The sequence below is a fragment of the Scyliorhinus canicula genome, chromosome 8 (assembly GCF_902713615.1).
Source record: "Scyliorhinus canicula chromosome 8, sScyCan1.1, whole genome shotgun sequence".
NCBI classification, from domain to species: Eukaryota; Metazoa; Chordata; class Chondrichthyes; order Carcharhiniformes; family Scyliorhinidae; genus Scyliorhinus; species Scyliorhinus canicula.
In genome coordinates, this window is record NC_052153.1 from 192,204,325 (window position 1) to 192,224,600 (window position 20,276).

The following is a 20,276-nucleotide window of genomic DNA, read 5'->3' on the forward strand; positions in this document are numbered from 1 at the left end:
ACATCCTTCTGCACTGTCCACAACTCCACCGACTTTAGTGTCATCTGCAAATTTACTCACCCATTCTTCTACGCCCTCCTCCAGGTCATTTATAAAAATGACAAACAGCAGTGGCCCCAAAACAGATCCTTGTGGTACACCACTAGTAACTGAACTCCAGACTAAACATTTCCCATCAACCACAGCGAGCCAATTTCTGATCCAAACTTGAAATCACCTTGAATCTCATACGTCCGTATTTTCTGCAATAGCCTACCGTGGGGAACATTATCAAACGCTTTACTGAAATCCATAGACACCACATCAACTGCTTTACCCTCATCCACCTGTTTGGTCACCTTCTCAAAGAACTCAATAAGGTTTGTGAGGCACGACCTACCCTTCACAAAACCATGTTGACTATCCCTAATCAAATTATTCCTTTCTTGATGATTATAAATCCTATCTCTTATAAACCTTTCCAAGGCTTTGCCCACAACAGAAGTAAGGCTCACTGGTCTATAGTTACCGGGGTTGTCTCTACTCCCCTTCTTGAACAAGGAGACAACATTTGCTATCCTCCAGTCTTCTGGCACTATTCCTGTACACAATGACGACATAAAGATCAAAGGCTCAGCAATCTCCTCCCTAGCTTCCCAGAGAATCCTAGGATAAATCCCATCCAGCCCAGGGGACTTATCTATTTTCACACTTTCCAGAATTGCTAATTCTCCTTATGAACTTCCTCCTTATGAACCTCAAGCCCTTCTGGTCTAGTAGCCTGTATCTCAGTATTCTCCTCGACAACATTGTCTTTTTACTGTGTGAATACTGCCGAAAAATATTTGTTTAGCACCTCTCCTATCTCCTCGGACTCCAAGCACAACTTCCCACTACTGTCCTTGACTGGCCCTACTCTTACCCTCGTCATTCTTTTATTCCTGACATACCTATAGAAAGCTTTGGGGTTATCCTTGATCCTACCTGCCAAAGACTTCTCATGTCCTCACCTGGCTCTTCTTAGCTGTCTCTTTAGGTCCTTCCTAGCTAACCTGTAACTCTCAAGTGCCCTAACTGAACCTTCACGTCTCATCTTTACATAAGCCTCCTTCTTCCTCTTGACAAGTGATTCAACTACTTTAGTAAACCACGGTTCCCTCGCTCGACCACTTCCTCCCTGCCTGACAGGTACGTACTTATCAAGGACATGCAGTAGCTGTTCCTTGAACGAGCTCCACATTTCAATTGTGCCCATCCCCTGCAGTTTCCTTCCCCATCCTATGCATCCTAAGTCTTGCCTCATCGCATCATAATTGCCTTTCCCCCAGCTATAAGTCTTGTCTTGCAGTATATGCCTATCCCTTTCCATCGCTAAAGTAAACATAACTGAATTGTGGTCACTATCACCAAAGTGCTCACCTGCCTCCAAATCTAGCACTTGTCCTGGTTCATTACCCAGTACCAAATCCAATGTGGCCTCGCCTCTTGTTGGCCTATCTACATGCTATGTCAGGAAACCCTCCTGCACACATTGGACAAAAACGGACCCATCTAAAGTACTCGAACTATAGCGTTTCCAGTCAATATTTGGAAAGTTAAAGTCCCCCATAACAACTACCCTGTTACTTTCACTCCTATCCAGAATCATCTTTGCAATCCTTTCCTCTGCATCTCTGGAACTTTTCGGAGGCCTATAGAAAACCCTTAACAGGAGTTTCTTATCTCAGCCCATACTACCTCAGTATTCGAGTCCTCATCAAATGTTCTCTCAGCCGCCGTAATACTGTCCTTGACTAACAATGCCACCCTTCCCCCTCTTTTACCACCTTCCCTGAGATTACTGAAATATCTAAACCCTGGAACCTGCAACAACCATTCCTGTCCCTGCTCTAGCCATGTCTCCGAAATGGCCACAACATCGAAGTCCCAGGTACCAACCCATGCTGCAAGTTCACCCACCTTATTCCGGATGCTCCTGGCATTGAAGTAGACGCACTTTAGACCACCTTCCTTCCTGCCGGTACACTCCTGCAACTTTGAAACCTTACTCATGACCTCACTACCAGGGGCTTTTCACAGTAACTTCATTGAAGCCTACTCGTGACAATAAGCGATTTTCATTTTCATTCATCTTACGCAACAGAATCAGTAGGGGTGCGGCCCTCCAACACCCCTCCCCCACCCCCAGCAATCCCACAAGGCAAACATTTTGCCTTCTTGAATGGATTTCAAGGTCACTTATCTTGGCCTTGAGGATTTTATTGCGCTGAGGGTTGTCCCGCTTCCAAAGATCCAGTCACCATGATCCGTTAGGGCTGTTTCAATGCCTTTGAGTGTGGCACCATTTAGGGAAGGCAGTGGTCGAGTGGCATTGTTGCTGGACTAGTACTCCAGAGGCCCAGGATAACAATCTGGGGACCCGGGTTCCAATCCCACCACGGCAGACGGTGAAATATGAATTCAATACAAATCTGGAATTAAAAGTGTAATGATGGCCCCAGGAAACCATTGTCGTAAAAACCCATCAGGTTCACTAATGTCCTTTAGGGAAGGAAATCTGATGATGATTGCACATGGTGATCTGGCTTACATGTGACTCCAGATTGACAGCAATGCGTTTGAAGATGAACTGCCCTCTGGGATGGGCCCGCGACGTCCACATCCCATGGACTAATTTTTTAAAAGTGCCTCGATAATTTTATTCATTTTTTTCCAGCTTCGAATTGATGTGGGCCAAAGCCTCCTCAACTGATCTTTTTTCGGCCGAATGCCAGTCTCTGGGGATGTTTTTCTAGCTGTCCCACCATTATGCGGCTGAGATTGTCAGCTGTCAGTGGCTCCCGCCATCTTATCAAGGGCGGCACGGTAGCACAGTGGTTAGCACTGTTGTTTCACAGCTCCAGTGTCCCAGGTTCGATTCCCGGCTTGGGTCACTGTCTGTGCGAAGTCTGCACGTCCTCCCCGTGTGTGCGTGGGTTTCCTCCAGGTGCTCCTGTTTCCTCCCACAGTCCAAAGATGTGCAGGTTAGGTGGATTGGCCACGCTAAATTTCTCCTTAGTGTCCAAAGGGGTTGGGTGGGATTGTTGTGTGACGGGTATGGGGCGGGGATGTGAGCTTGGGCGGGGTGCTCTTTCCAAGGGCTGGTGCAGACTCGATGGGCAAAATGGCCCCTGCACTGTAAATCCTGTGTCTAAGCACCGAGTCCTGCAAAGTTTCGGAGCTTGAAGAAGGGCTGCGGTCTGAATACTTTTTCCCTTTCTCTTTCTGGGGCATCCTTTTGCAGTGTGAATTTTCACACACAAAATCGTTTGTTTTTTACTTTGCTTAAACTGCCGTTGTGCTTAAGATAATCATTTCTTTGGGGGAGAGCCTCCACGTGAGTACTACCTCGCGCATACGTCACTGGAAGTCCATGGTAGAGCAGCTTTAATGGGCCGAATGGCTTCTGGTCTTGTCTGGACCCAGTGGCTGAAGGTTGCAAATGCGGAAACTTAAATACTGAATTTATCAGATATAGAGTAATTGTAGGAGTGGCAGACAATACACTCAAATATGCTGCAAGTGTTGGAAGATAAGACCATAAGACATAGGAGCAGAATTAGGCCACTCGGCCCATCGATTCTGCTCCGCCACTCAATCATGGCTGATGTTTTTCTCATCCCCATTCTCCTCCCTTCTCCGCATAATCCCTGATCCCCTTATTAATCAAGAACCTATCTATCTCTGTCTTAAAGACACTCGTGATTTGGCCTCCACGGCCTTCTGCGGGAAAGAGTTGCACAGATTCAAGTTCTAATGCTTGGGAGAGCTACCAGACTATTAAACAGTGTGAACTCCAATTGCAGCACAATATAAGAAGAGAATGTAAACCCGGCTACAAGGGAAACCCTGCAGTCCAGTTAAAGAGCAGAGAAACAGGGAGACTCTAGGCCAAGGGATGCAATACCCTAACCAACCAGTAGAGGGACCATTCTAGCACCGTGGAGCAAAGGGCACCACCTAATGTCCACTAAATGTAGCCCATAACTTTCAATGTAACAGGACTGGACACTTCAGCAGACTTTGCAAAGCTACAACATCTAAGCACACAGAAGACCCAAATGTGATTCAAGAGGTGGACAGCTGTGCTTTTTGGGTGAACTCAAAGATCCAGGATTTTTGGAGTCAGAGGGCAGGATTCTCCGTTTGCCGACGGCAAAATCGGGAAAGGCGATTGTGCGCAGATTTGGTTCCGACTCTGAAATCGCGGCAGGCGTCGATTTGATGCAAAATCTCAATGCTCTAGCATCTCTACAGCGGTGTCCGAAATCACATACTCTGCCTCCACCATCCCCATCAGCACCGCCCGACTCCCCACAAAGAAATCGATTCTAGAATATTCCTTATACACATGCAAGAAGAAGGGTTCCTGAACCCCCACGGATCCACCATCCCCATACACTCCATAAACTCTCCCAGAACCTTCGGCATCCTCGACCCTCCCATCGACTTGGGGCTCGACCTGTCCACTTTCGGCTCCATCACAAAATCTCCGTCCGTAATCAGTTGGTGCCTATCCAAGTCCGGGATCGCTCCCATATGCCTTCTTAACCTCCTTATCTGTGGGAAATAGATCACTTGGTTGCATGAAAACAACCTCTCTCTAAATGTCGGAAAGACCAAGGAACGGATCATTGATTTCAGGAAGCGTAGCACGACACACACTCCCGTCTGCATCAATGGCTCCGAAGTGGAGATGGTCGATAGCTTTAAGTTCCTGGGGGTCACCATCACCAACCGTCTGTCCTGGTCCACTCACATTGATGCAACAGTCAAGAAAGTCCAACAACGTCTCTACTTCCTACGGAAGATAAAGAAATTCAGCATTTCTGCATCGACTCTCACAAACTTCTACAGATGTGCCATAGAGAGCCATCCTATCCGGCTGCATCACAGCCTGGTATGGCAACTGCTCGGTCCAAGATCGCAAGAAACTGCAGAGTGTGGTGAACTCAGCCCAGCGCCCCCCCCCCCCCCCCCCCTCCGGGTTGCCGCTGCTGCTGACCTAGTTCCCTATCGTTGAGCCTGAAAGTCGAGGAAAGGCTGCCACCGCCTAAAGAACCCTTGTACCGATCCCATCAGGGCGAATTTGACCCTCTCCAGCTTAATGAATCCCGCCATGTCATTGATCCAGGTCTCCACGCTTGGGGGTCTCGAATCTTTCCATTGCAACAAAATCCTCCGCCGGGCTACTAGGGACGCAAAGGCCAAAACACCGGCCACTTTCGCCTCCTGCACTCCCGGCTCCACCCCAACCCCAAATATCGCGAGTCCCCAGCCTGGCTTGACCCTGGACCCTACCACCCTCGACACCGTCCTCGCCACCCCCTGCCAGAATTCCCCCAGTGCCGGGCATGCCCAAAACATATGGGCATGGTTCGCTGGGCTCCCCGAACACCTAATGCACCTGTCCTCACCCCCAAAAAACCTGCTCATCCTTGTCCCAGACATATGAGCCCTGTGCAGTACCTTGAACTGGATGAGACTAAGCCTCGCACATGAAGAGGAGGAGTTCACCCTCTCCAGGGCGTTCGCCCATGTTCCCTCCTCAATCTGCTCCCCCAGCTCCACTTCCCACTTAGCCTTAAGCTCCTCTACCAACGCCTCCTCCACCTCCTGCATCACCTGGTAGATGTCAGACCCCTTCCCATCCCCGATCCACACCCCCGAAAGCACCCTATCCCTTACCCCCCGCGGGGGCAGCAAAGGGAACCCCTCCACCTGCCGCCTAGCAAGCGCCTTGACCTGAAGGTACCTGAACATATTCCCCGGGGGGGAGCTCAAACTTCTCCTCCAGCTCACCCAGGCTCGCAAACCTCCCGTCAATGAACAGGTCTCCCAACTTCCTTATGCCCGCCCTGTGCCACCCCAGGAACCCGCCATCAATGTTCCCTGGGACAAACCGGTGGTTCCCCCGCAGCGGGGCCTCCACCGAGCCGCCCACTTCCCCCCTGGGTCGCTTCCACTGCCCCCAAATCTTGAGGGTAGCCGCCATCACCGGGCTCGTGGTGTACCTCGTTGGAGGGAGCGGCAACGGCGCCGTTACCAGTGCCTTCAGGCTCATGCCTCCGCAGGACTCCATCTCCATCCTTTTCCATGCTGCCCCCTCCCCATCCATTACCCACTTGCGTACCATCGAGACATTAGCCGCCCAATAGTACCCAGAGAGGTTGGGCTGCGCCAGCCCCCCTCCATCCCTGCCCTGCTCCAAAAAGACCCTCTTCACCCTCGGACTCCCTGCGCCCAAACAAATCCCGTGATGCTGCTGTTCATCCTCCTAAAAAAGGCCCTCGGAATAAGGATGGAGAGGCACTGGAACAAAAACAAAAACCTCGGGAGCGCCGTCATTTTAACGGACTGTACTCTACCCGCCAACGACAGCGGCAGCATGTCCCACCTTTTGAACTCCTCCTCCATCTGCTCCACCAACCTAGTAAAATTAATCTTATGCAAAGCCCCCCAACTCCTAGCCACCTGAACCCCCAGGTACCTAACACTCCTCACTGCCCTTTTTAGCGGGAGCCTACCAATCCCCTCCTCCTGATCACCCGGGTGTACAACAAACAGCTCGCTCTTGCCCAGGTTCAACTTGTAGCCCGAGAAACACCCAAACTCAGCAAGAATCTCCATCACCTCCGGCATTCCCCCCACCGGGTCTGCTACATACAGCAACAAGTCATCTGCATAAAGTGACACTCGGTGCTCCTCCCCACCCCGCACCAGACCCCTCCACCTCCCCGACTCCCTTAGCGCCATGGCCAGAGGCTCAATTGCCAACGCAAAAAGCAAGGGGGACAGGGGGCACCCCTGCCTCGTCCCACGGTAGAGCCTGAAGTACTCGGACTTCCTCCCATTTGTCGCTACACTCGCCATCGGGGCCTCGTACAGCAACCTCACCCATTTAATAAACCCCTCCCCAAACCCGAACCTCTCTAACACCTCCCACAAGTACCCCCACTCAACCCTGTCAGAGGCCTTCTCTGCATCTAATGCCACCACAATCTCCGCCTCTCCTTCTGCCGCCGGCATCATTATCACATTTAGCAGCCTTCGCACGTTAGTGTTCAGCTGCCTCCCCTTCACAAATCCCGTCTGATCTTCATGTATCACCCCCGGCACACAGTCCTCTACTCCAGTGGCCAAGATCTTTGCCAGCAACTTGGCGTCCACGTTCAACAGTGAAATTGGCCTATATGATCCACACTGCAGGGGGTCCTTATCTCGCTTCAGGATGAGGGAAATCAGCGCCCGTGACATCGTCGGGGGCAAAACTCCCCCCTCCCATGCCTCGTTAAAGGTCCGAACCAACAGGGGGCCCAACAGGTCCGCATATTTTTTATAAAATTCAACCGGGAACCCATCCGGTCCCGGCGCCTTCCCTGACTGCATGTGGCCAATCCCACTGACCAGCTCCTCCAACTCGATCGGCGCCCCCAGTCCCTCCACCTGCTCCTCCTGCACCCTTGGAAATCGCAGCCTCCCCCGCCCATCACCACCGGTGGCTCCGACCGGTACAGTTCCCTGTAGAAGTCCCTGAAGACCCCATTAACCTCTACCCCCTGCCTCACCACATTCCCACCCCTATCCTTCACTCCACCAATCTCCCTAGCCGCGTCCCGCTTGCGGAGCTGATGCGCCAGCATCCTGCTCGCCTTCTCCCCATATTCGTAGACCGCTCCCTGCGCCTTCCTCCACTGTGTCTCCACCTTTCTAGTGGTCAGTAAATCAAACTTAGCCTACAGGCTACGCCACTCCCCCAACAATCCCTCCTCCGGGGCCTCCGCATACCTCCTATCTACACTCAGCAGCTCCCCTATCAGTCTCTCCCTCTCCCTCGTCTCCCCCCTCTCCCTATGGGCTCGGATGGAGATCAGCTCCCCACTAATCACTGCCTTCAGAGCCTCCCACACCATCCACACCCGGACCTCCCCAGTATCATTGGCCTCGAGGTACCTCTCGATACATCCCCGGACCCTCCTACACACCTCCTCACCAGCCAACAACCCCACGTCCAAACGCCAGAGCGGGCGCTGGTCCCGCACCTCCCCCATCTCCAGATCCAACCAATGCGGAGCATGGTCCGAAATTGCTATAGCCGAATATTCGGCATCCTCCACCCTCGGGACCAGCCCCCTACTCAGGACAAAAAAATCAATACGGGAATAAACCCTGGGCACATGGGAGAAAAAAGAGTACTCCCGAGCCCTCGGCCTCCCGAACCTCCAGGGATCCACCCCTCCCATCTGGTCCAGAAACCCCCTCAACACCTTGGCCGCCGCCGGCCTCCTGCCCGTCCTAGAACGAGAACAATCCAGTGGGGGATCCAGCACCGTATTGAAGTCCCCCCCCATGATCAGGCCCCCCACCTCCAGGTCAGGAATGCGGCCCAACATACGCCTCATGGAACCAGCATCATCCCAATTTGGGCATATACATTTACCAACACCACCCTCTCCCCCTGCAGCTTACCTCTCACCATCACATATCTGCCGCCCCTATCAGCCACCACCTCAGACGCCTCAAACGCCACCCTCTTCCCCACCAGGATCGCCAACCCCGGTTCTTCGCGTCGAGCCCTGAATGGAAAACTTGCCCCACCGTCCCCTTCCTCAGACGAACCTGGTCCGCCACCTTCAGGTGAGTCTCCTGAAGCATGGCCACGTCCGCCTTCAACCCCTTCAGATGCGAAAACACCCGGGCCCGCTTAACCGGCCCATTCAACCCCCTCACGTTCCATGTGATCAGCCGGATCAGGGGGCACCCCACCCCCCTCCCCCGCCGACTAGCCATAGCCCATCGACTGCTCGCCCCTGGCCAGCACCCCCCACTAGGCCCGTTTCCCATGGCGATAGAACCTCACCCCGACCCCTCCGACCCGCACCAGCTCCTCCCTGGCCAATCCAGCAGCAACCCGATATCATTCCCCCCCCCCCCCTTCCCCCCCAGGCTAGGACCCCTCCTAGCCGTGACACTCCCTCCATAGTGCTCCCGTGAGCCAGCTGACTTCTGCTGACCCCGGCAGCTCCCGCCCTAACTCCGACCCCTCCCGATATGGGGTCACCCCTCCCCTCCCCCCCTGCATCAGCTCCTTGGCACCGCTCCAGCACGGGAAAACGGAACTGATATCCACGCCCCTTGCCTCCAGCTCCACCCCTCTCGTCCCGCAGCGCGGGAAACCAGAGGAAAGCCCGCGCTTTCACACTGCCCCACCCCACCCCCTCAACGCTGCTCCCAAATAGCAGTCCCACCCCATCCACCAACCCCGTACAAAAAAAAACAGACCCCAACACCCCCCCTTAAAACACAAAACCCTAACCAACACCATCCGAAAGCAGAAAAAAAAAACAAAATAGCCAGCAACAGCATAAACAGTGATACAAAACCCCCCCACAGTCCCCAATCCCTAGTTCGAGTCCAACTTTTCAGCCTGCGCAAAGGCCCACGCCTCCTCCGGGGACTCAAAATAGTGATGCCGGTCCTTGTAGGTGACCCACAAGCGCGCAGGCGGCAGCATGCTGAACTTCACCTGCCTGCCGTGGAGCACCGCCTTCGTCCGGTTGAACCCGGCCCTCCGCTTAGCCACCTCCGCACTCCAGTCCTGGTAGATGCGCACTACCGAATTCTCCCACTTGCTGCTCCTCACCTTCTTGGCCCAGCGCAGCACACACTCCCGGTCACTGAACCGATGGAACCGCACCAGCACCGCACGCGGGGGTTCATTCGCCTTGGGCCTCCTGGCCCGTACTCTGTGGGCCCCCTCCAGCTCCAGGGGCAGATGGAAAGATCCTGCCCCCACCAGCGAGTTCAGCATCACGGCCACATAAGCCGGCAGGTCCGACCCCTCCAGCCCCTCCGCGAGGCCCAGGATCCGCAGGTTCTTCCTCCTTGACCGAAACTCCATCTCCTCAAAACGGTCTTGCCACTTTTTGTGGAGCGCCTCGTGCATCTCCACCTTCCCCACGAGGGCTGAAACCTCCTCCTCGCGCTCAGAGGCCTGCTGCTGCAACTCCAGTATCGCTGCACCCTGGGTTGTCTGGGTCTCCAGCAGCTTACTCGTCGTCACCTTCAGGGATTCCAACAACTCCCCTTTCAGCTCCGTGAAATAGCGCAGAAGGGCCGCCTGCTGCTCCTCCGCCCACTGCCTCCACTCCTCGGGGGCTCCACCGGCCGCCATTTTGTCCACCTTGCCCCGCTTTTCCAGGGGAGCTGCTGCCGTTTTTTTCCTCGCCCCACTCCGGGTCTGCACCATACATCCCGGGGGATATTACTCCAGCCACCTTCACACACCGGGAATCGTTGAACCAGCACCGTTTGGGGCCCTTAAAAGAGCCCAAAAGTCCTCCGATAGCGGGAGCTGCCAAAAGTGCGGCTTAGCTCCGCATTGCCGCCACCGGATGTCCGTGACAATAAATAGTAATCAATCAACCTGTCCTGCTGCTTTCAGGGATCTTTGTTCATGTACCCGAGTGTTACTCTGTACTTCCTGGTGTCCTAATATTCATTGTATATTCCCTTGCCTTGTGAATCCTCCCACCGTTCAGTGTTAAATTGCCATGTGTTCTGCCCATCTGACCAGCCCGTTTTGTATGGGAATGTGGTCATGTTGGTTCATGGCCATCTCACAATCTTTAAATTGGACACAGGAGCCAGTGTTGTGGTCCTCACGGAGAGGGCAGCACGGTGGCGCAGTGCTTAGCACTGCTGCCTCATGGCGCCGAGGACCCGGGTTCGATCCCGGCCCTGGGTCACTGTCCGTGTGGAGCTTCCACATTCTCCCCGTGTCTGCGTGGGTTTCGCCCCCCCACAACCCAACGATGTGCCGGCTGGGTGGATCGGCCAGGCCTAAATTGCCCCTTAATTTGAAAAAAATGAATTGGGTGCTCCAAATTTATATTTAAAAAAAAGAACCATGGCCGAGAGACTCTGGCTTTGAACAGCTGACACATCATTTTATAGGTCCAGAGGAATACGACTTCCGGTCATTAATTCACGGGAATGTCAGAGTCCCTTGAGGGTTCCTTCATGTCGGAGCTAAAGTTCAGGCAGATTCAGTTAGCTGGAAGCAGGAGTTGCCAAATCCCTTCAAAGTTGAGAATGATGCAACAAGTTGGGATTGGTCCACTCTGTAGGCAATGCCAGTTATCTTCCAAAGAGTCAGACTTCGAGGAGATTTAAACTTTTTTTTTTAAATTTAGATTACCCAATTATTTTTTCCAATTAAGGGGCAATTTAGCACGGCCAATCCACCTACTCTGCACATTTTTGGGTTGTGGGGGCGAAACCCACGCAGACACGGGGAGAATGTGCAAACTCCACACGGACAGTGACCCAGAGCCGGGATCGAACCTGGGACCTCAGCGCCGTGAGGCGGTTGTGCTAACCACTAGGCCACCGCGCTGCCGAGGAGATTTAAACTTGAGACTTTGTTGACAGACTGGATATTAACAGAAGACCCGCTCTGGGAGTTTAGCATTAAAACTTTCCAAAGGCCAAAGAAGCCTCGGTCATGTGATGTTGCCAAATAATGAGCCAATTTCAGGTTAGCAATCAGTTTCTATGGCCCAAAACATCTGGGTCCGCCAGTGTCGGATTTAGAGGGTATCCCAATGATACGCTGGAGAATCCCGCAAGTATGTTCCCCCGCGAGGTCCCCACTGCATGGTGGAGGCGGGGGAAATCAAGGATTTTGGAAGGCCGTTAAATTGGTTTCTGAAAAGGAAGAATACAGTGGCATAGTAGTTATCAGAATTGCTTCACAGCTCCAGGGTCCCAGGTTCGATTCCCGGCTGGGTCACAGTCTGTGCGGAGTCTGCACGTTCTCCCCGTGTCTACGTGGGTTTCCTCCGGGTGCTCCGGTTTCCTCCCACAGTCCAAAGATGTGCATGTTAGGTCGATTGGCCATGCTAAATTGCCCTTAGTGTCCAAAAAAAATGTTAAGTGGGGGTTACTGGTTTACGGGGATAGGGTAGATACGTGGGCTTCAGTAGGGTGCTCTTTATAAGGGCCGGTGCAGACTTGATGGGCCGAATGGCCTGCTTCTGCACTGTAAATTTTACTAAAAAAAATAGCACTTGGCGGATGGCTCATTTGGAGAGCCGGTGCCGACGTGATGGGCTGGATAGACCCCTTCTGTGCTGATTTGAAACAATTCTGCGATATCTGTACTTTATATGTGCCAAGTTTTTAATCCACACACACACACACAGCCTATCTGTAGCACTTTGTTAAGTCGTCATAGTCCCAGATGAGCGTAAGCTCACTCTGCAATTTGCGTGAATTGTAGACAGAGCAAGTTACTGCAATATCTCATTTAGCAAATGACAGAGACAGTAATGGATACACGGCAGTGAGTTACAGGCTGGAATCTAATCAAGGGGTTTGGCTGGTTCACGTACAGAGTACTCAATCGCCAGGAGTAAAGTAAAAGGTAAAGTCGCCACAGTCCCAGATGGCCAGAGGCTGCTTTCCCTTTTGAGGGGGAGAGCTGACTGGTGGTTGTCATAATATCCATCCAGGTATATGATGGCGCACAGACAGGCAGTGATTGACACACAGGATGACCAATGAACACACAGAACACATCAGCCAATCACCAGACAGGACACGAACACTATGAAGCCAGAGGGCACTAGTTTTCCCGCTCACTCGGGATCCAGCCTCTGAGACAGTCAGAGCCCGTGAGCAGCAACTAGAACAAACACCATGTGGTAGTAAGATAGACTGGTCAGGTTAGCCTCAGGTCTCCAGTCAAGTCAGCATAGTGTCAACCCACAGTTAAAGTATGTGATGGAACCATGAATTCTACGGACACGTGCTTGTAGGATTAGAATAGCGGTTTAAATATACTTACAACAGAGCCAGCCTGTTAGCCGTTGAACTTTCGGTGAACTGGCTGGTTGACTCTGTGGCACGGATCTTTATACAGCAGCTCCAGGGGGAGGAGTTCCGGGCGGAGCCAAGGGGGAGCCCAGTACAAACTCTCGAGTACTCCCAGAGCTACTCCCCCTGGTGGTCAGGCAGTGCAACTGCAGTTACAATATGGGTACATAGATGCAATGGGAACAGAGTGACATTGATAACTTATAATGCCGTGTGAATCTCATTCACCACAGTATGTATGATCGTTAAGAGTTCAATAAAATCGAGTTGCATTTCTTCAAGTGTTGGAAGCCTGTCTCTCTCACTGCTGCAGTAAACGCAGTCCTCGCAGACCCAGCTTACCCAACATATCAGTGGTGATTTAACCTGAGAGTCACCACACCTCAGGCGAGAGGCAAGGCAAGAATACTTTTCGTCAGTATTCACTCAAGAAAAAGATAATATTGTGGAGGAGAATGCTGAGACCCAGGCTATTAGAATAGATGGCATTGAGGTGCGTAGGGAAGAAGTGTTGGCAATTCTGGACAAGGTGAAAATAGATAAGTCCCCGGGGCCGGATGGGATTTATCCTAGGATTCTCTGGGAAGCCAGGGAAGAGATTGCTGAGCCTTTGGCTTTGATTTTTAGGTCATCATTGGCTACAGGAATAGTGCCAGAGGACTGGAGGATAGCAAATGTGGTCCCTTTGTTCAAGAAGGGGAGTAGAGATAACCCCGGTAACTATAGGCCGGTGAGCCTAACGTCTGTGGTGGGTAAAGTCTTGGAGAGGATTATAAAAGATATGATTTATAATCATCTAGATAGGAATAATATGATTAAGGACAGTCAGCATGGTTTTGTGAAGGGTAGGTCATGCCTCACAAACCTTATCGAGTTCTTTGAGAAGGTGACTGAACAGGTAGACGAGGGTAGAGCAGTTGATGTGGTGTATATGGATTTCAGTAAAGCGTTTGATAAGGTTCCCCACGGTCGGCTATTGCAGAAAATACGGAGGCTGGGGATTGAGGGTGATTTAGAGATGTGGATCAGAAATTGGCTAGTTGAAAGAAGACAGAGAGTGGTAGTTGATGGGAAATGTTCAGAATGGAGTTCAGTTATGAGTGGCGTACCACAAGGATCTGTTCTGGGGCCGTTGCTGTTTGTCATTTTTATAAATGACCTAGAGGAGGGCGCAGAAGGATGGGTGAGTAAATTTGCAGACGACACTAAAGTCGGTGGAGTTGTAGACAGTGCGGAAGGATGTTGCAGGTTACAGAGGGACATAGATAAGCTGCAGAGCTGGGCTGAGAGGTGGCAAATGGAGTTTAATGTGGAGAAGTGTGAGGTGATTCACTTTGGAAAGAATAACAGAAATGCGGAATATTTGGCTAATGGTAATATTCTTGGTAGTGTGGATGAGCAGAGGGATCTCGGTGTCCATGTACATAGATCCCTGAAAGTTTCCACCCAGGTTGATAGGGTTGTGAAGAAGGCCTATGGTGTGTTGGCCTTTATTGGTAGAAGGATTGAGTTCCGGAGCCATGAGGTCATGTTGCAGTTGTACAAAACTCTAGTACGGCCGCATTTGGAGTACAGTTCTGGTCGCCTCATTATAGGAAGGACGTGGAAGCTTTGGAACGGGTGCAGAGGAGATTTACCAGGATGTTGCCTGGTATGGAGGGAAAATCTTATGAGGAAAGGCTGATGGACTTGAGGTTGTTTTCGTTAGAGAGAAGAAGGTTAAGAGGTGACTTAATAGAGGCATACAAAATGATCAGAGGGTTAGATAGGGTGGACAGCGAGAGCCTTCTCCCGCGGATGGAGGTGGCTAGCACGAGGGGACATAGCCTTAAATTGAGGGGTAATAGATATAGGACAGAGGTCAGAGGTGGGTTTTTTACGCAAAGAGTGGTGAGGCCGTGGAATGCCCTACCTGCAACAGTAGTGAACACGCCAACATTGAGGGCATTTAAAAATTTATTGGATAAGCATATGGATGATAAGGGCATAGTGTAGGTTAGATGGCCTTTAGATTTTTTCCATGTCGGTGCAACATCGAGGGCCGAAGGGCCTGTACTGCGCTGTATCGTTCTATGTTCTATGTTGAGAAGGTGGGGCCTTCATCCTGTCTGCATCACAGCCTGGTATGTCAACTGCTCGGCCCAGGACCGCAAGGAACTTCAGAGAGTTGTGAACACCGCCCAGTCCATCACACAAACCTGCCTCCCATCCATTGACTCCATCTACACCTCCCGCTGCCTGGGGAAAGCCGGCAGCATAATCAAAGGCCCCTCCCACCTCGACTATTCACTCTTCCAACTTCTTCCATCGGGCAGGAGATACAAAAGTCTGAGAACACGCACAAGCAGATTCAAAAACAGCTTCTTCCCCGCTGTTACCAGACTCCTGAATGATCCCCTTATAGACTGATCTGATTTCTCCACACATCTTCCCTACTGAGTAGTACTACACTCCATATGCTTCACCCGATGCCTGTCTCAATGTATTCATTGTGTATTTTATGTTTGCCCTATTATGTATTTTCTTTTCATGTCTGGAACGATTTGTCTGGACAATACGTTCCACTGCACCTCGGTACACGACAATAAATCAATCTGTGCTGAATTGAAACAAATTTTTAATCCGTACACATGGCCCCTTTGTTAATCTGCAAAGTCGCTATTGTCCCAGATGACCATCGGCTGTTTTCCCCTTTGAGGGGGAGAGCTGACCGGTGGTGGTTTAACCTGAGGGTCACTGCACCTCAGGCGAGGGGCAAGGGTGAGAAGGTGGGGCCTTTGTGAATGCCACAGCCGATTTGGGAATTGAACCCTGCGATGGTGGCCTTGCTCTGTATCATAAACCAGCCGGCCAGCCAACTGAGCGAAACTGGCCCCAAACTCTTTGTATCCTCCTCACAACCTGCTCCCATCACCAGGGGAGGGGGAGTGCTGCTGATGCTCCTCACTGTTCTAATTATTTTAGGGGAGGGGGTGTGCTGCTGGTGGATGTTGCTCAGTGCTGTAATTTTACTTAGGGGAGGGGGTGGCTGTTGCTCAGTGCTGTAATTTTATTTAGGGGAGGGGGTGCTGTGCTGGTGGATGTTGCTCAGTGCTGTAAGTATATTTAGGGGAGGGGGTGTGATGTTGCTCAGTGCTGTAAGTTTATTTAGGGGAGGGGGTGTATGTTGCTCAGTGCTGTAAGTTTATTTAGGGGAGGAGTTGTGGTGTTGCTCAGTGCTGTAAGTTTATTTAGGGGAGGGGGTGGATGTTGCTCAGTGCTGTAAGTTTATTTAGGGGAGGGGGTGTGATGCTGCTCAGTGCTGTAAGTTTATTTAGGGGAGGGGGTGTGATGCTGCTCAGTGCTGTAAGTTTATTTAGGGGAGGGGGTGTGATGTTGCTCAGTGCTGTGAGTGTATTTAGGGGAGGGGGTGTGATGTAGCTCAGGGCTGTAATTTTATTTAGGGGAGGGGGTGTGATGTTGCTCAGTGCTGTAAGTTTATTTAGGGGAGGGGGTGTATGTTGCTCAGTGCTGTAAGTTTATTTAGGGGAGGAGTTGTGATGTTGCTCAGTGCTGTAAGTTTATTTAGGGGAGGGGGTGGATGTTGCTCAGTGCTGTAAGTTTATTTAGGGGAGGGGATGTGATGCTGCTCAGTGCTGTAAGTTTATTTAGGGGAGGGGGTGTGATGCTGCTCAGTGCTGTAAGTTTATTTAGGGGAGGGGGTGTGCTGCTGGTGGATGTTGCTCAGTGCTGTAAGTTTATTTAGGGGAGGGGGTGTATGTTGCTCAGTGCTGTAAGTTTATTTAGGGGAGGGGGTGTGATGTTGCTCAGTGCTGTAATTTTAGTGCGGGGAGGGGCTGTAGTACTGGTGGATGTTGCTCAGTGCTGTAAGTTTATTTAGGGGAGGGGTGGATGTTGCTCAGTGCTGTAAGTTTATTTAGGGGAGGGGGTGTGATGCTGCTCAGTGCTGTAAGTTTATTTAGGGGAGGGGGTGTGCTGCTGGTGGATGTTGCTCAGTGCTGTAATTTTATTTAGGGGAGGGGGTGGATGTTGCTCAGTGCTGTAATTTTATTTAGGGGAGGGGGTGTGATGTTGCTCAGTGCTGTAAGTTTATTTAGGGGAGGGGGTGGATGTTGCTCAGTGCCGTAATTGTATTTCGGGGAGGGGGTGTGATGTTGCTCAGTGCTGTAAGTTTATTTAGGGGAGGGGTGGATGTTGCTCAGTGCCGTAAGTTTATTTGGGGGAGGGGGTGTGATGCTGCTCAGTGCTGTAAGTTTATTTAGGGGAGGGGGTGTGCTGCTGGTGGATGTTGCTCAGTGCTGTAAGTTTATTTAGGGGAGGGGGTGTATGTTGCTCAGTGCTGTAAGTTTATTTAGGGGAGGGGGTGTGATGTTGCTCAGTGCTGTGAGTGTATTTAGGGGAGGGGGTGTGATGTTGCTCAGTGCTGTAAGTTTATTTAGGGGAGGGGGTGTGATGTTCCTCAGTGCTGTAATTTTATTTAGGGGAGGGGGTGTGATGTTGCTCAGTGCTGTAAGTTTATTTAGGGGAGGGGGTGTATGTTGCTCAGTGCTGTAAGTTTATTTAGGGGAGGGGGTGTGATGTTGCTCAGGGCTGTAAGTTTATTTAGGGGAGGGGGTGTGATGTTGCTCAGGGCTGTAAGTTTATTTAGGGGAGGGGGTGGATGTTGCTCAGTGCTGTAAGTTTATTTAGGGGAGGGGGTGGATGTTGCTCAGTGCTGTAAGTTTATTTAGGGGAGGGGGTGTGATGTTGCTCAGTGCTGTAATTTTAGTGCGGGGAGGGGCTGTAGTACTGGTGGATGTTGCTCAGTGCTGTAAGTTTATTTAGGGGAGGGGGTGGATGTTGCTCAGTGCTGTAAGTTTATTTAGGGGAGGGGGTGTGATGCTGCTCAGTGCTGTAAGTTTATTTAGGGGAGGGGGTGTGCTGCTGTTGGATGTTGCTCAGTGCTGTAATTTTATTTAGGGGAGGGGGTGGATGTTGCTCAGTGCTGTAAGTTTATTTAGGGGAGGGGTGGATGTTGCTCAGTGCCGTAAGTTTATTTGGGGGAGGGGGTGTGATGTTGCTCAGTGCTGTAAGTTTATTTAGGGGAGGGGGTGGATGTTGCTCAGTGCTGTAATTTTATTTGGGGGAGGGGGTGGATGTTGCTCACTGCTGTAAGTTTATTTAGGGGAGGGGGTGTGATGTTGCTCAGTGCTGTAAGTTTATTTAGGGGAGGGGGTGTATGTTGCTCAGTGCTGTAATTTTATTTAGGGGAGGGGGTGTGATGTTGCTCAGTGCTGTGAGTGTATTTAGGGGAGGGGGTGTGATGTTGCTCAGTGCTGTAAGTTTATTTAGGGGAGGGGTGGATGTTGCTCAGTGCCGTAAGTTTATTTGGGGGAGGGGGTGTGATGTTGCTCAGTGCTGTAAGTTTATTTAGGGGAGGGGTGGATGTTGCTCAGTGCCGTAAGTTTATTTGGGGGAGGGGGTGTGATGCTGCTCAGTGCTGTAAGTTTATTTAGGGGAGGGGGTGTGCTGCTGGTGGATGTTGCTCAGTGCTGTAAGTTTATTTAGGGGAGGGGGTGTATGTTGCTCAGTGCTGTAAGTTTATTTAGGGGAGGGGGTGTGATGTTGCTCAGTGCTGTGAGTGTATTTAGGGGAGGGGGTGTGATGTTGCTCAGTGCTGTAAGTTTATTTAGGGGAGGGGGTGTGATGTTCCTCAGTGCTGTAATTTTATTTAGGGGAGGGGGTGTGATGTTGCTCAGTGCTGTAAGTTTATTTAGGGGAGGGGGTGTATGTTGCTCAGTGCTGTAAGTTTATTTAGGGGAGGAGTTGTGATGTTGCTCAGTGCTGTAAGTTTATTTAGGGGAGGGGGTGTGATGTTGCTCAGGGCTGTAAGTTTATTTAGGGGAGGGGGTGTGATGTTGCTCAGTGCTGTAAGTTTATTTAGGGGAGGGGGTGGATGTTGCTCAGTGCTGTAAGTTTATTTAGGGGAGGGGGTGGATGTTGCTCAGTGCTGTAAGTTTATTTAGGGGAGGGGGTGTGATGTTGCTCAGTGCTGTAATTTTAGTGCGGGGAGGGGCTGTAGTACTGGTGGATGTTGCTCAGTGCTGTAAGTTTATTTAGGGGAGGGGGTGGATGTTGCTCAGTGCTGTAAGTTTATTTAGGGGAGGGGGTGTGATGCTGCTCAGTGCTGTAAGTTTATTTAGGGGAGGGGGTGTGCTGCTGTTGGATGTTGCTCAGTGCTGTAATTTTATTTAGGGGAGGGGGTGGATGTTGCTCAGTGCTGTAAGTTTATTTAGGGGAGGGGTGGATGTTGCTCAGTGCCGTAAGTTTATTTGGGGGAGGGGGTGTGATGTTGCTCAGTGCTGTAAGTTTATTTAGGGGAGGGGGTGTGATGTTGCTCAGTGCTGTAATTTTATTTAGGGGAGGGGGTGGATGTTGCTCAGTGCTGTAATTTTATTTGGGGGAGGGGGTGGATGTTGCTCACTGCCGTAAGTTTATTTAGGGGAGGGGGTGTGATGTTGCTCAGTGCTGTAAGTTTATTTAGGGGAGGGGGTGTATGTTGCTCAGTGCTGTAATTTTATTTAGGGGAGGGGGTGTGATGTTGCTCAGTGCTGTAAGTTTATTTAGGGGAGGGGGTGTGATGTTGCTCAGTGCTGTAAGTTTATTTAGGGGAGGGGGTGTATGTTGCTCAGTGCTGTAAGTTTATTTAGGGGAGGGGGTATGATGTTGCTCAGTGCTGTAATTTTATTTAGGGGAGGGGGTGGATGTTGCTCAGTGCTGTAAGTTTATTTAGGGGAGGGGGTGTGATGTTGCTCAGTGCTGTAAGTTTATTTAGGGGAGGGGGTGGATGTTGCTCAGTGCTGTAAGTTTATTTAGGGGAGGGGGTAGGTGTTGCTCAGTGCTGTAAGTTTATTTAGGGGAGGGGTTGGATGTTGCTCAGTGCTGTAAGTTTATTTAGGGGAGGGGGTGGATGTTGCTCAGTGCTGTAAGTTTATTTAGGGGAGGGGGTGTGATGCTGCTCAGTGCTGTAAGTTTATTTAGGGGAGGGGGTGTGCTGCTGGTGGATGTTGCTCAGTGCTGTGAGTGTATTTGGGGAGGGGGTGTGATGTTGCTCAGGGCTGTAATTTTATTTAGGGGAGGGGGTGGATGTTGCTCAGGGCTGTAAGTTTATTTAGGGGAGGGGGTGCATGTTGCTCAGTGCTGTAAGTTTATTTAGGGGAGGGGGTGGATGTTGCTCAGGGCTGTAAGTTTATTTAGAGGAGGGGGTGTATGTGGCTCAGGGCTGTAAGTTTATTTAGGGGAGGGGGTGTGATGTTGCTCAGTGCTGTAAGTTTATTTAGGGGAGGGGGTGTGATGTTGCTCAGTGCTGTAAGTTTATTTAGGGGAGGGGGTGTGATGTT